Here is a 15,149-nt window from a genome sequence, read left to right on the forward strand (position 1 = left end):
AAACATTGATGGGTTGCTTTACATATGCACCTCAACTGGGATTGAACCTGCAGCCTTTTACCTAGTATTGTATGGGCCAATGCTTCAACCAGCTAAGCCACCTGGCCAGGGCTCCATTGTGTATGTGTATGTATATACTAGTATACACCATATCTCCTCTATCCACTGTCTATTTAAGGACACTTAGGTTACTTTTATATCTTGGCTTTTGTCAATAATGCTGCAATAAACTTAGGGATGCATATACCATTTTTCATAGTAGGTGCACAGTTCACAGTTCCATAGCACTTGTCATTTGAATAATTAGTACTTTCAATAATAAGAGAATTAATGCATTTTCTGGAGTTGGTAAGTTTAAATATTTAGATGGTACTTGAAATAAAAAAGGGATTTTCCATGTGCTTTGTGTTTTGGGAAAATTTTTAGAGTAACCTTGGATAGAGAGGTCTTATTTTAGAAAAAGAAGAAAACAAGAAAGAAAAAGCATATATTAAAACACTGGTGGTGTAAGTTTCATTTACCTGATTCATTCTCTCCATAGAGAATGGTGTTACATTTAGATTAGAATCCCTAAGAGCATTTTTAAACTATCTCTCTTATTTCTGCTTATTAATGTCTTTTGGAGATTTCTTTTATAATTAAAAGGCTGCAGAGGTCCTGTTTCTAATAATTTTAAAATGTCATTAGAGGAAAGATTACAAGGTTTTAATTTTAATATTTTTGCTTATTGAAATATATTAATAGAGAAGTTTTAAAGAATTTTGACTGCCTGTTATAAAATACTCTACTGTGATCCTAATGGATTATCAGATTAAAGTGGTGATAAGACCCCCTTTGGAAGATGAATCAGCGCCTGGGAATTGCATCATGAATGTTTATGGAAATTATCTTCAGCTGATAGTCATGTATAGTGTGAAACAATGAGGAGTCCTTTAGGGTTGAACCAGTTCATCTGAATATGAAAAAGCAAGTAAGAATAAGAGTATATAGTTTTCCTGTTACAATTTGGCTTTCCAATAAAAAGAAAAAGAGACCACTTTTCTTGCTACATGTGAGTAAAATTTAATGAATATTTTACTGGTGTACCTAACATGTACACTGTCCTATTTCAGCCCATAAGTTTAACAACTGGCATTTAGTGGTCTGCCTCCACTGCTAAGTTGTTCATATTCCTAAATTTTTAATTGATGTTTGGCACACATGGTGCCTTGATACTTATAAAAATGTTACTAATTGCTTAGAAAAAAAATAACTTCACTTTGAACTGAGACTAGGATTTGCTTGTAAAAAGTACTTGAGGATATGTTTATCGATTTTAGAGATAGGAAGGGAGAGACAGAGAAATATCGATGTGAGAGACAAACATTGATTGGTTGCCTCCTGTATGCACCCAGACTACAACCATTTTGGTGTATGGGATGAGACTCCAACCAACTGAGCCATGCAGCCAGGGCTATTTATTATACTGATTGTCACAAATATATGTGTTCTTTGCATGGCTAAAAGCGTAATGGAGACAAACTATTTCAACTGAAAAAGAAGGTAAAATCAGGTTTGTATTAAATAAAGCCTTTAGTAGTTTTCCTCTCTTAAAAATAACACTTGCCTAATATGAGGATATGTATAAATAATGTTTTTAGAGATAGTACATATTTGGGAGTGAGAGCATAAAAATAGAGCTTTTCCTGTTTTTGTATGATTTCCAACTTGTTTTGTAAAACTGTTACCTGGGATGGCTATCTAGAGTAGTCAATTGATGTACCACTATTACTTACTTTATTTACACACTAGAGGCCCGGTGCATGCAATTTCGTGCACTGGCGGGGGGCGTCCCTCAGCCTGGCCTGCACCTTCTCACAGTCCGTGACGACTCGGGGGATGTCCGACTGCCGGCTTAGACTCTTTTGCAGTCTGGGACCCTTTGCTCCTTACCATCCACCTGCAATAAGAAGTTGTTCTCATGGCTGGCAAACACAGCGATGGTGGTGGGAGCCTCTTCTGCCTCTCAGGCAGCGCTAAGGAGCAGCGTGCCCAGCTTTTGGCTGAGCAGTGCTCCCCCTGTGGGAGCGCTCTGATCACCAGGGGGAAGCTCCTGCGATGAGCCTCTGCCCCCTGGTGGTCAGTGTGCATCATAGCAACCGGTTGTTCCTCTGATGGATTTGCATATTAGGATTTTATTATATAGGATGGGCTTTATGGGCAAAACAAATCTGATTTTCTTCTCTTCCATTTGGCTTTCCAATAAAAAGAAAAAGTGACCACTTTTCTTGCTACATTTAGAAAACAAAGAAAGGTGGCAAAATAAGTCTTTGCAAGAGAGGAGCCTTGGATAAATTTACCTTTTAGAAATTTTACTAAAACAAATTTGTGGGGTGTGATAAAGTGTTTAAGTCCAGAAACTATATCAGACTGAAAAAACAATAAGAAAACAACAACACACAAGCAACCGAAAACAAGTTCATAGTATTAAATATACCAAAAATATGGTAAAAATTTAATAAAATAATTGAGTATAATAACACATTCTCAAAAGAACTATATAAACCCTCTTTTACTGGGGTTAGCCTCCCCCGCCTTTCTTCTTTCCACCTGTCAAATCACGAAAACATGTTCTGTTCATGAAAACACAGAGTAATACAACTGCAATCAGGTCTCACTCCATGTGGGGTGGTGAGAATTTTTCTCAAAATTGCTTTTATTTTTCTTGCTCATGGGTCATTACTGCAAATTCTTCTCATACTTGAAAGTGAAGCTGATATGTTAAAAACATTCTTGTTAGTTTTATCTGACCATTCAGTATATCTAGATCTTTCCATGACATAGTCTTAAACCTTTATAGGTTTAGATTTAATACTACTATGTAATAGAAAGCATGTATTTTAGGGGTGGCAAGAGTTATCAGCTACTGAAATTTTTGTGATTCTTTAGTGAAAATGAATTTATAATAGATTATATGTTGCTTTCACTCTCCAATTCCATGTTATTACATTTAACATGTTAAGCGCCAAGCCTGTTTTGTCTTTGATTTCACCGATATGCTGGCGGCACCAGTGACTGACTGGTCTGGACGGAAAGTATAGTGTTAGTCACCGGTGACTGACATGGTGCTTAACATGTTAAAATGTATATTTAGTTTGAATTACTCAGAATTCACCTATTGACTTGTTAAGCCATCAACAAGTCTTGGTGAGTTAGACCCTAAAGTCCTGTTATTGTGAGTAAACTTTTACTGACTAACTCTCCATTGACATAGTGCTTTTTCTTACCTAGCACTGTTCTTAAGACCATTAGTAATTTTCCACATTCTAAAACAACTTTCCTCCTAAATTTCTATCTTTCTAGATTTGTAGTTGTGGTTTTGTTTTATACCTAAGATTCTCTGGTTCTTTATTTGACAACTAGAGGCCCGATGCATGAAATTATGCAAGAGTAGGCCTTCCTTCCCCTGGCTGCCAGCACCGGCTTCTCTCTGGAACCCAGGACCCAGACTTCCCTCTGGCCACAGGCAGGCACCTGGGACCCGGGCTTCCCTCGCAGCCCCAGCTTCGTCCGGAAGGTCATCCGGAAGGACGTCCGGTCTGATTAGCATATTACACCTTTATTATTATAGATAAGAGTACCAGGTTCAAATCTTGACTATTTACATGCAACCTCTCTGAGGCTGTTTCCTCACTGTAATATGGGAATATATAATATAACTCACTATGTTTTTATGAGGATCAAATATAATGATACTTAAGAAAATAGTCTATAAAATATAAAAAACTAAGTATAAAGAATAAAAACAACAAATAACGTTTATGAGCATTTGTTCTGGGTCAGAAATTGCTAAGCCTTCCACATGCATTATCTACTATCATCCTTAAACATTCCTAAGAGGAAGATGTTATGATCCCATTAGTCTCATGATAAATAAAACCATAGAGAAGTTATATTACTTTACCAAGGTTACACAGACAAACCTAGCCAAGTTCAAGATTGAACCCAGAGCCTGTGCTCTAAACCACTACTTACTGCTTTTGCGCCCATTATAAATACTGTGGTGAGTCATCTCTGCTTTTGCAGATAAGTTCCTCATAGAGCTTCATTGCCCTTGGCATTGTCATTTCTTTTGTTTGTTTTTCCAGATCTTCTATTTCACAGTTATTTTGAGGTGTTTGTGTAAAAGATCATATTTAGGCATATATTTTGAGATAGAATATTGACTCAGGATGCCTTCAGCTGTAAGTAACAGAAAATGAAAATTGATTTTGGCTTAAACATAAAGATTTATTTTCTCATAATATACAAAGTCCAGAGATGGTAGACTCCATGAAAGGTTGAGTCAGTAACACAATAATGTATGTCACCAAGGTGTAAGGAACTTGGGTTTGCTGTTCTGCTGCCCTTAGTATAACACTGATTTCCTTTATAATTGCAAAATGGCTTTAGCAATTTCTAGTATTGAAACAATAATTATATACAATAAAAAATAAAAGTAATTTCTATAGGCAGGAAGATGCTGTGTCTTTTTGTGTCTCCTTAAAAGTGTGGAGACTTTTCCTTGAAATGGCTCTAGTAGATCTTTTCTCAGATGTCATTGGTCAGAACAAGATCTCTCAATAATAGCAAGAGGAATGTGAAAGCATGATTGGCATAGGATAGTTGGCATTTATTCAGGAAAGTACTAGTGGCAAGCTATGTGGGATTGTTGTGTTTGAGAGGCTAGAGAATAAATGTTGGTTCACTAGTCAACAGTGGACTTAATTGTATGATTTGGGGCAAATAATTGGACATCTCTGTGTTAAGATTTTGCCGTTTTTAATATAATTCTTACCTTATTTTTTAAAAATATATTTGTATTGATTTCAGAGAGGATGGGAGAGAGAGAGATAGAAACATCAATGAGAGAGAATCATTGATCAATTGCCTCCTGCACACCCCACACTGGGGATCAAGCCTGCAACCTGGGCATGTGCCCCGGGCAGTTCAACCACCATGACTTTCTTATTCATAGGTCAGTGCTCAATCACTGAGCCATGGCAGCCAAGCTCTGTCTTATTTTTGTCAGTCTGATTCCTACTGTAAGTCTTAGTATTCTTTTTCCAATTTGAATATATGTCTGTGTATATAAAAGCCAAGCGACCAGAACACCAGAATGACCGGAACGGCCAATCGCTATGACATACACTGCGGCCGGCCAACTGGCCCGATCTGGGGGAGGCCTTCCCCCTGGCCGGCCCCTGGTCAGAAGGTGGGTCAAGCCTGCCAACCTCCCGCGACCCCTCCCCCTGGCCAGCCCGGCCCCCAATCAGCCCCCCCTTCCCACCCTGATCTGGGGCAGGCTGGCCAGACCCCACCCATGCACGAATTCGTACACTGGGTCTGTAGTATATGTGTGTTTGTGTGTGTGTGTGTAGTAAGATTGGAAATGAGTTTAATGTCTTAAATAAGAAATCATAAAATAAATTCAGTCTTAGGGATGATAATGAGGGATTGGGAGCTAGGAGATAGGATTTTGACCAAAAGATCCAACACTTCTTTTTTTAATCATTGTAATTTTTTTTTCAATTATAGCTGATGTACAATATTATATTAGTTTCAGGTGTAATTAGACATCATATTACTTACTAAGTGATCATCCTGATAAATATTTTACCCATTTGACTCCCTACATAGTTATTAGAACATTATTAACTATATTCCTTAAGCTGCACTTTACACCTCGATGACTGTTCTGTTACTACCAATTTGTACTTTTTAAAATATATATATATTTTTATTGATTTCGGAGAGGAAGGGAGAGAGATAGAAGCATCAATGATGAGAGAGAATCATTGATCGGCTGTCTCCTGAATACCCCCTACTGGACATGTGTCCTTGACCGGAATTGAACCCAGGACTCTTTAGTTCGCAGACTGACACTCTATCCATTAAGCCAAACCAGGAAATTTGTACTTCCTAATCCCTTCACCTTTTTTATCCGCCCCCCCCCACCATCCCCCACTCACATCTGGCAACCATCAAAATGTTTTCTGTATCTATGAGTCTGTTCCTATCCTGCTTTTTCATTTATTTTGTTTTTTTTTATTCAATTGTTGATAGATAATGTATTTATTGCCATTTTATTCATATTTTCTAACTTATTTTGTTCTTTCTTAAAGAAGACACTTTAAAATTTCATGTAAAACTAGTTTTTTGGTTAGCTTCTTTTGTGTGTGGAAAGCTACATATATGTCCTTCAATTCTAAATGATAGCCTTGCTGGGTAGAGTAATTTTGGTTGTAGGTTTTTGCTTTTCATCACTTTGAATATTTCTTGACAATACCTTGTAACCTGCAAAGTCTCTGTTGAGAAGTTAGCTGGGAACTCGTTTGTAGGTAGCCAACTGCTTTTCTGTTGCTGCTTTTTAAGACTCTCTCTTTGTCTCTAACCAACCTGGCTCACATAATAGCTCTATTTAATACATAGAAACAAGCACAGGGAGGCAGCCAAAATGAGGAGATAAATATGTCCCAAGTGAAAGAACAGAACAAAACGCTAGAAAAAAAAAAATTAAGCAAAATGGAAACAAGCAATCTACTGGATGCAGAATTCAAAACACTGGTTATAAGGATGCTTAGTGAACTTAGTGGAATAGTAGATGAACTTAGAGAGAATTTCAGCAGCATAATAAAGGACATGGAAACCATAAAATAGAACCAGTCAGAAATAAAAGATTCAGTAAATGAAACAAAGATTATTTTACAGGGAATCAACAGTAGAGTAGATGAAGCCAAGAATCAAAACAGCAATCTATAATAATAAAAGGGTAATATGCTAATTAGACCTGACGTCCTTTCGGACGTCATTCCGGACGTCCTTCTTGATGAAGCCATCTTGGTCCCAGATGCCTGCGGACAGCCCGAGGGAAGCCAGCCCGGGTGCCAGAGCTAAGCTGGTGCTGGCAGCTGGGGGAAGGAAGGCCTACTCTTGCACGAATTCTCATGCATTGGGCCTCTAGTTTGTAATATAAGGGAGCAAAAAACACCCAAATCAGAACAGCAAACAGAAAAAAGAATCCTCAAAAAATGAGGATAATGTAAGGAGCTTCTGGGACAACTTCAAGCATTTGCAAGAAGCGTTTGGAAGGAGATGAGAAAGAGCAAGAAATTGAAAACCTATTTGAAAAAATAATGATGGAAAACTTCCCTAACCTGCTGAGGGAAATAGACATACAGGTCCAGGAAGTACAGGGAGTCCCAAACAAGATGAACCCGAAGAGGATCACATCAAGACATACCATAAGTAAGATGCAATAGGTTTCAAACTCTGCTTGATCCATTTAGGTGCAAGAAGGAGCTATATATATGAGAACTATTAGTACATGGGAAATGAGATAGTGGTAGGTGGATTAATGCTTCCGATTTCAGTTTAGAGTTCTCTGGTGGAAGCACATGGCCTATCCCAAATGTCTAAGGAGCTTCCTCACCACTCACACTAATGGTAAAGCTCAATTTTAGGATCTTTCATCTCTTTCCCCTCTTCCACCTTTGCCCTGCTAGTGCATGGCATGTCCATGATGAAGAGCCTGTTGAAGTGGCCGTGCCCCATGTGCTTCTCTTTATTGCCAGCAGACTCCACTATTACTGAATGTGGCCCCAGCTATGTTCCTGAACGTGGCCAGGCACATATGCTCCCTCTTGAGTAGGGGAGGGAGATAAGGAGGGACCCTGGGGTAGGAGAGGTTCTTTTTTTTTTTTTTGGACACTATTACACATGTCCCCCATCTTCTCTCACTCCCTTTGCCCACCTCCACCAAACTCCCGCCACCCCTCCCCTGGGCTTCACTACTCTGTTGTCTGGATCTCTGGGCTTTGTATATGTGTTCTGTGGCTACTCTTCCACCTTCTTTTATCCAGTATTCCACATTACCCTCTGCTCTGACATCTGTCAGTCTATTCCATGTATCTCTGTCTCTGGTTCTAGTTTGTTCATCAGTTTCTTTTGTTCACTAGATTCCACATATAAGTGAGATCATGTGGAATTTATCTTTCTCTAACTGACTTATTTTATTTAGCATTATATTCTCCATGTCCATCTATGCGGTCACAAAAGGAAAAGAGTTCCTTCCTTTTTAGAGCCACATAGTATTCCATTGTTTAAATGTACCACAGCTTTTGTATCCATTCATCTACTGATGGGCACTTGGGCTGTTTTTAGATCTTGGCTATTGTAAATAACACTGTAATGAACATAGGGGTACATATATTCTTTCTGATTGATGTTTCAAGATTCTTAGGCTATATTCCAGAAGTGGGATTGCTGAGTCAAACACCAGTTCCATTTTTCATTTTTTGAGGAAACTCCATACTCTTTTCTACAGTAGCTGCACTAGTCTGCATTCATAGCAGCAGTGTACTACAGTTCCCTTTTTTGCACATTCTCACCAGCACTTGTTGTTTGTTGACTTATTGATGGTTGCCATTCTGGCAAGTGTCAGGTGATTCCTCAATCTAGTTTTAATTTGCATCTCTGATTATGTCTGGTTAGTGACCTTTAAGCTTTTTTTTTTTTTTCTTATGTCTATTGGCCATCTGTACATCTTCTTTAGAAAAATGTCTATTTAGGTCCTTTGCCCACTTTTAAAATTGTATTGTTTGTATTCTTGGTGTGAGTTGTATAAGTTCTTAATATATTTTGGTGATTCATCCTTATTAGATGTATCTTTGGTGAATATGTTCTCCCATATAGTGGGTTCCCTTTTCATTTTGTTGACATTTTATTTTACTGTACAGAAGCTTTTTAGTTTGATGTAGTTCATTTGTTTATTTTTTCTTTTGTTCTCCTTGCCTGATGAGATATATCAGCAAAAGTGTTGCTGTGAGAGATGTATTAGGTTTTACTGCCCATGTCTTCTGGTATTTTTATGGTTTTGTGACTTACATTTGAGTCTTTTATTCGTTTTTAGTTTATTCTTATGTATAGTGTTATTTGGTGGTCTAGGTTTATTTTTTTGTACGTACCTTTCCAGTTTTTGAAACTCCACTTATTAAGAAGACTTTGCTTACTCCATTTTATGCTCTTGTCTCCTTTGTCAAATATTAATTGACCATAAGATGTGGGTTGATTTCTGAGTTCTCTGTTGTGTTCTACTGATCTGTGTCCCTGCTCTTGTGCCAGTGCCAGGCTATTTTGAGTATAATGGATTCTTAGCACAGTTTGTTATCCTGTGTTGTGATCCCTCCAACTTTTTTCTTCTTCCTCAAGATTGCTGATGCTATTCAGGGTCTTTTCTTAGTTCCATATAAATATTTGGAGTATTTGTTCTAGATCTGTGAAATATGCAGTTGGTATTTTGATAGGAATTGCATTGAATCTATAGATTGCTTTGGGTAATGTGGAAATTTTAATTATGTTAAATTCTTTCATTTCATGAAAATGGTATATGCTTCCACTTTTCTGTTTCTTTCTTCAATGTCCTATAGTTTACTGAGTGTAGGTCTTTTACCTCCTTGGTTAAGTTTATTCCTAAATACCTCATTTCTTTGTTGTTGCTGCAATAGTAAATGGCATTATTGTATTAGTATCTCTGGCTGATAGTTCATTATTGGTGTATAAAATGCCACTGATTTCTGGGTATTAATTTTATATCCTACTATTTTGTCGAATTCACTTAATTATATGTAGTAGTATTTTGGTGGAGTCTTTAGGGTTTCCTATGTACAATATCATATCATGTATGAAAAGTAAGTTTGAATTCCTCCTTTCCAATTTGGATACTTTTTACTTTTTCTCTTATTTTATCACCGTGACTAGGACTTCCAGTACTATATTGAATAAGAGTGGTGAAAGCAGACATTCCTGTGTTGTTTCTGACTTTAAGGGAAGTGCTTTTAGTTTTTGCCCGTTGAGTATGATGTTGGCTGTAGGTTTTTCATATATGGCCTTTATATGTTGAGGTATGATCCCTCTATTCCCACTTTGCTGAGAGTTTTTATCATAAATGGGTGCTAGGTTTTATAAAACGCTTTTTCTTTATCTATTGACTAGAGGCCTGGTGCATGAAATTCCTGCACTCGGGGGAGGGGTCCCTCAGCCCAGCCTGCCCCCTCTCACAGTCCGGGAGCCCTCAGGGGATGTCTTACTGACGGCTTAGGCCCGCTCCCCATCCTAAGCCGCAGTCTGGCCTCCCTCTGTGGGAGGCAACGGGGCTGATCAGGGGAAGGCGCTGCCCCCATCACCCCGCTGCTGCTGTCACTGCCGGCCGCCGCAGTCACCAAGGTGTTTTCATCAACACGGACTCCAGTCCATTCACCACGAAAAAATGACAACTTTCTTTAGGCATTTTCAAGATGTCTCTTTCATAGGATATGACATTTCTTTTTTTTTTTTATCGCCACCTGAGGATATTTTTCCATTGATTTTTAGAGAGCGTGGAAGAGAGAGGGAAAGACAGAGAGAAACATCAATGTGAGAGAGACACTTCGATTGGTTGCCTCCTGCATGAGCCCTGAACTGTGCCCCGGCCAGGGAGGAGTCTGCAACCTAGGTACATGCCCTGGACCAGAATCGAACCCGGACCCTGCGGTCCGCAGGCCAAGGCTCTATCCACTGAGCCAAACAGGCTAGGACAGGATATGACATTTCTTAGCCCCTCCAGCAGCAGACCTTCATTTTTTCCTCTAGGAGTGAAGTGGAAAAACCCTACATAACCTTCTTGGATTCTTATTACCCAAGTTACCAAGAACACTGTGAGTGGCGTACTGGGAGCTTAGCCAATGAGCGGTTAGAAAAGGTGTTTTCTCTGCAGCTCAAGCACAGAGACGGGGGACTGCTGGTGCACCATGCCTGGCAGGCCTTCTTCTCTCCGTGCTGTGGCCTGTACCATCTGTGGCTTGCTTCACTGTGCACGCAGTCCTCCAGGAGAGAGTCAGGAAACATCCCAAGGCTCCCCAGGATCCATCTCTGCCTTGCCGTTAGCTGTTGTCTGGCTGCCAAGCTTGGACACTGATGAAAAAATCTTAGTCTCTGAAAGAGCCTCTGGTGAACTGGTAGGATGGGGCCACTGGATCTCTTATAAGGGAGAGGTACCGTTCTGATTTCAGGAATGATTGTGCGTGTGTTTCTCTGCCTCCCGCCACATACCTGAATTTGACCTATATTTTTCCCTGACCTTGGCAGAGCGGAACCCTTAGTAGTCAGGCTGTTGGAGCCTAGGAAGCCCAGAGGCTAGGTTTGCTAGAAGCTGTGTGAAGGGAGTGGTGCTTGTATTGGATCTCCCATGGAAATGCAGGGAATGGCCTTGCCCCTAAGCCAGTCACTGGCATCTATTAAGACTGTCCAGCTTTCTAAGCCCCAGCCTGTGCTGCTCAGCTGTGGGGCTTAACATGCAGGATTCCAAAGGGTGGGGGTAGATGCTTTTCCCCAGGCTGATGCTGCTCAGAGGCTATTGTTCCTCCCAATTAAAAGGGCTGCTGTGGTTTTGGAGGATGACATAGCGCAGTGACATTGATGGCTGCTCCACCACCTCTGTCCCCAAAGCCAACTACTTCAGATTCTCTTCAGGTGACTTCAGTCCTCACTACCCTCCCTCTGCTGAAGCCCAGGGTAAGTGGCTGCAAACAAAAATTTTGTGCATTGGACCTTTAAATGGGTGGCTTTGACTCTAGCAGGCTCCACCTCTTCTTGGAGGACGGAACCCCTGCTGCCTTTCATAGCTGGAGGCTATGTGGGCACTGGTTCCTGGCTCTGGTGCTCCTGCTTGGGAAGAATGATCTGGGGTCTTTGCTTCACACCTTGCAGGGGGAACCTCCCACAGTTGAGAGATCCCTCTGGTAACCTAGGCCTGCTGCCTGTGGGTACAGGGCCAGCCTCTTTTGTGACTTTGCCCTTTCTACCAGTCTTCAAGTAGCTTCTGCAATCCTTGGTGAATAGTCTCCTCTTCTGATCATCTACAGTTAGTAATTCAGGGAGATTGTTCCCCAATTTAGCTATAACTTCCAGTTTGGTTCTGGGAGATATTGTGAGCAAATCCATCTACTCTGATACCCGCGCGCCCCCCCTCTCCGTCCCCGCCCCGTAGAGTTTTTTTAACAGCTCATTTCCTAGAGCCCTCATTAGACATCAGGCCTTTATCTTTATCTTGTGATAAAACAGTTCTATTTATATTTGTATAAACAATAGTTTAGTACATTATAAATGAGGTGTTACTGAGGTTTAAGAATCAGATGTATTTTAAACCTGTGGGGTCCTTTGCAGCTGCAGGTTTGCATCTTCCAGTATTACCAGTTTAAGCATCTTAACTGTTTAAGATATAACCTTTTTATATGTGCCATGTATATCCATTTTTTAAATACTTTTTTCAGCTTTATTGAAGCACAATTGACAAATTTGTAAGATGTTTAAAGTGTACATCTTGGTGATTTGATATATGATACATTGTGAAAGGATTCCAACTATCAAGTTACACATCTATCACCTAAATTTTTTTTGTGTGTGTGTGAGAACATTTAAGTTGTCTCAGCAGATCTCCATTATATAATACAGTGTTATGTGACTATAGTCACAATGTTTTACATTATATCCTTGGAGACCTTATTCATCTTATAGGTGAAAGTTTGTCCTTTTACCAACCTCTTCCTATTTCTCCCATGCTCTAGCCCCTGGCAACCACTTTTCTATTCTGTTTTTATGAGTTTAACTTTTTTAAAAATAGTCCTCATATATTTGAAAATCTGGTAAAAGTTTAATATCCAAAATATATAAAGAACACATACAACTCAAGAACGCCCCCCAAAAAAATCCCCAAAATAATTAATTTGAAAAATGGGCAGTAGAACTATAGACAGTTTTGCAAAAAAGATATACAAATGGCCAACAGGTACATGAAAAGGTGTTTAAAATCAGTAATAATTAGGAAAATGCAAATCAAAACCATATCTGTTAGAATGCCTATTATAAAAAAGACAAGAGATCACAAGTGTTGATGAGGATGTGGAGAAAAGGGAACCCTTGTGCATTATTGATGGGAATGCACATTGGAAGAGACACTGTAGAAAACACTCTGGAGGTTCCTCAAAAAATAAAAAGTGAGGTGTGATATGACCCAGCAATTCTACATTTGGGTACTTCTCTGAAGAAAATGAAAACACTAACTTGAAAAGGTGTATGCTTTCAGTGTTCATTGCAGCATTATTTACAGTAGCCTAGATATGGAAACAACTTATGTCCATGTATGGATGAGTGGATAAAGAAAATGTGGTACACACTCAAACATACACACAGAATGTTACTCAGCTATGAGAAAGAAGGAAATCTTGTCATTTGCATCAACATGGCTGGACCTTGATAGAGAAAGACATACAGTTTTCATTGTTTTTAACTAAATATGTTGAGCATGACTTAATTGTCAGACGTATGGGCACTGTGTAGTCTTAGCCATTTCACTATGGCATGCAACTGCTATATATTTTAGTTTCCTGCTTGCATTTTATATTTTTTGCTTTACTTCCTGTCATTGTATCACAGATCTTTTTTGTTGATTTTATCATTTTAACTCTAGGGATTCCTCTTCATACTGCTGCTTTGATATGTGAAGGGAACCACTCAACCAAAATAAAACTATCTCTGGCTGTTGTGTTCAGTGGTTAGAGCGTTAGTCCACACACTAAACGGTCATGGGTCAATTCTCGGTTAAATGCATGGATCTCTTTTGCAGGTTTGATCACTGGTCCTGGTCAGGGTGCACGTGTGGGAGGCAACCAAAGTGTCTCTCACATCCATGTTTTTTTCTCTCCTCTCCCCCCACCCCCCACCTCTCTTTAAAATTCAGTGAAAAAATATCCTTGGGGGGGATTAACAAAAAATAATAAATAGATAAAACTACAGGGCTTGAGTGAAGGATAAAGAAGCTCAGGTAGGCCCTGGCCAGTATACTCAGTGGTTAGAGTGTCGGCCTATGAACAGAAGGGTCACAGGTTTGATTTCCAGTCAAGGGCACGTAACCTGGGTTGCAGGTTCGATGTCTGGCCCTGGTTGGGGTGCGTGTGGGAGGCCACCAATCGATGTGACTCACATCAGTGTTTCTCTCTCCCCCTCTACTTCTCCCTCACTCCCTTTCACTCTGAAAAAACAATCATTGGAAAAATATCCTCGGGTGAGGATTTACAACAAAAAAAAACAAGCTCAGGTTAGTTTCTCAGGGTTTTTTTGTTTGTTTTTTTGCTTTTTTGTCAACTGTCTTTAATCTTTGAGTTTGGAACTCTTCCCTTTTAGATGAAGATTTCACATAGTTGAATAAGTTCTATAGATTGATAGTAGAGGTTTAGTTGATATCAGGTGATTCTCTACTACTTTTTGATTCTGTTAAGATTATTTAATTTTCTGAAAAAACGAATTGTTAGCATTACAGAGAACTTCAGTGTAAGTATCGTAGAGAAGTAAGGCTGACAAAAAAGTCATAGGCATGCCACTATGAACCTCTCCCTCACATAGATGATAGACCACACTCATTCATCAGGCCATTCTTTTCAGTTTAGACAAAGCCACAGGATCCTTGAAACAGTATCTAGACAGACACTGCTCACTAATCAATATATAACTATGGGATGTAGCTGATGCCTATCAGAAGGAAGAGTTTCTAGTTACTTACCTAGGGCTCAACCTATGTCTCCATTCAGTCATTATATTCTCCAAAAGTTCTAACTTGGAAGCTGATATACAAATAAATGAAGTGAGAAAAACTTCCAAAGATGACAGGATTTTATTACTAATTAAAATAACAAACCAGTATGAAGAATCCAACCAAAATAAACTTCTAAAATGCAGAGTTCTCCAGCTCTCTTTCACAGACTCTGTAAGTGAAATGACTGACTAGCTTATGCAGCTTGTGTGTGTGCGTGTACACACACACACACACACACACACACACACACACACACACACCCCAAGAAGATTTAGATTGTAATCTTTTAACTTGTTAAGCCAGTGAAAAAAGATGTAAGGTTGGCTTAGTCTCTGGTGGTGCCAGCTTCATATCCATGATTGTCTTAAAGTCTTATCCCATCTTCTTGTTACTATAGTGTTAGGCAGTCCCTGCCCCCCATTAAAAAAGAAAACATCATAGTTTGTGGGTTTTTTTCTCTTTTGACTGAAGTACCAACATAATAAATATTGGACTTTAGATTAAA

The 15,149-nt window shown here is 39.3% G+C and overlaps 1 protein-coding gene across 4 annotated transcripts in view; it reads left to right on the plus strand.

The window, feature by feature from the left end:
* EXOC2 (exocyst complex component 2) overlaps window positions 1–15,149 on the plus strand; it is a gene marked incomplete at its 3' end in the record, with an annotated part of 271,555 nt that overhangs the window by 93,091 nt on the left and 163,315 nt on the right. The gene's annotated exons all lie outside the window — the stretch shown is intronic.

Source organism: Plecotus auritus (assembly GCF_963455305.1).
Source record: "Plecotus auritus genome assembly, chromosome: 2".
NCBI lineage: Eukaryota > Metazoa > Chordata > Mammalia > Chiroptera > Vespertilionidae > Plecotus > Plecotus auritus.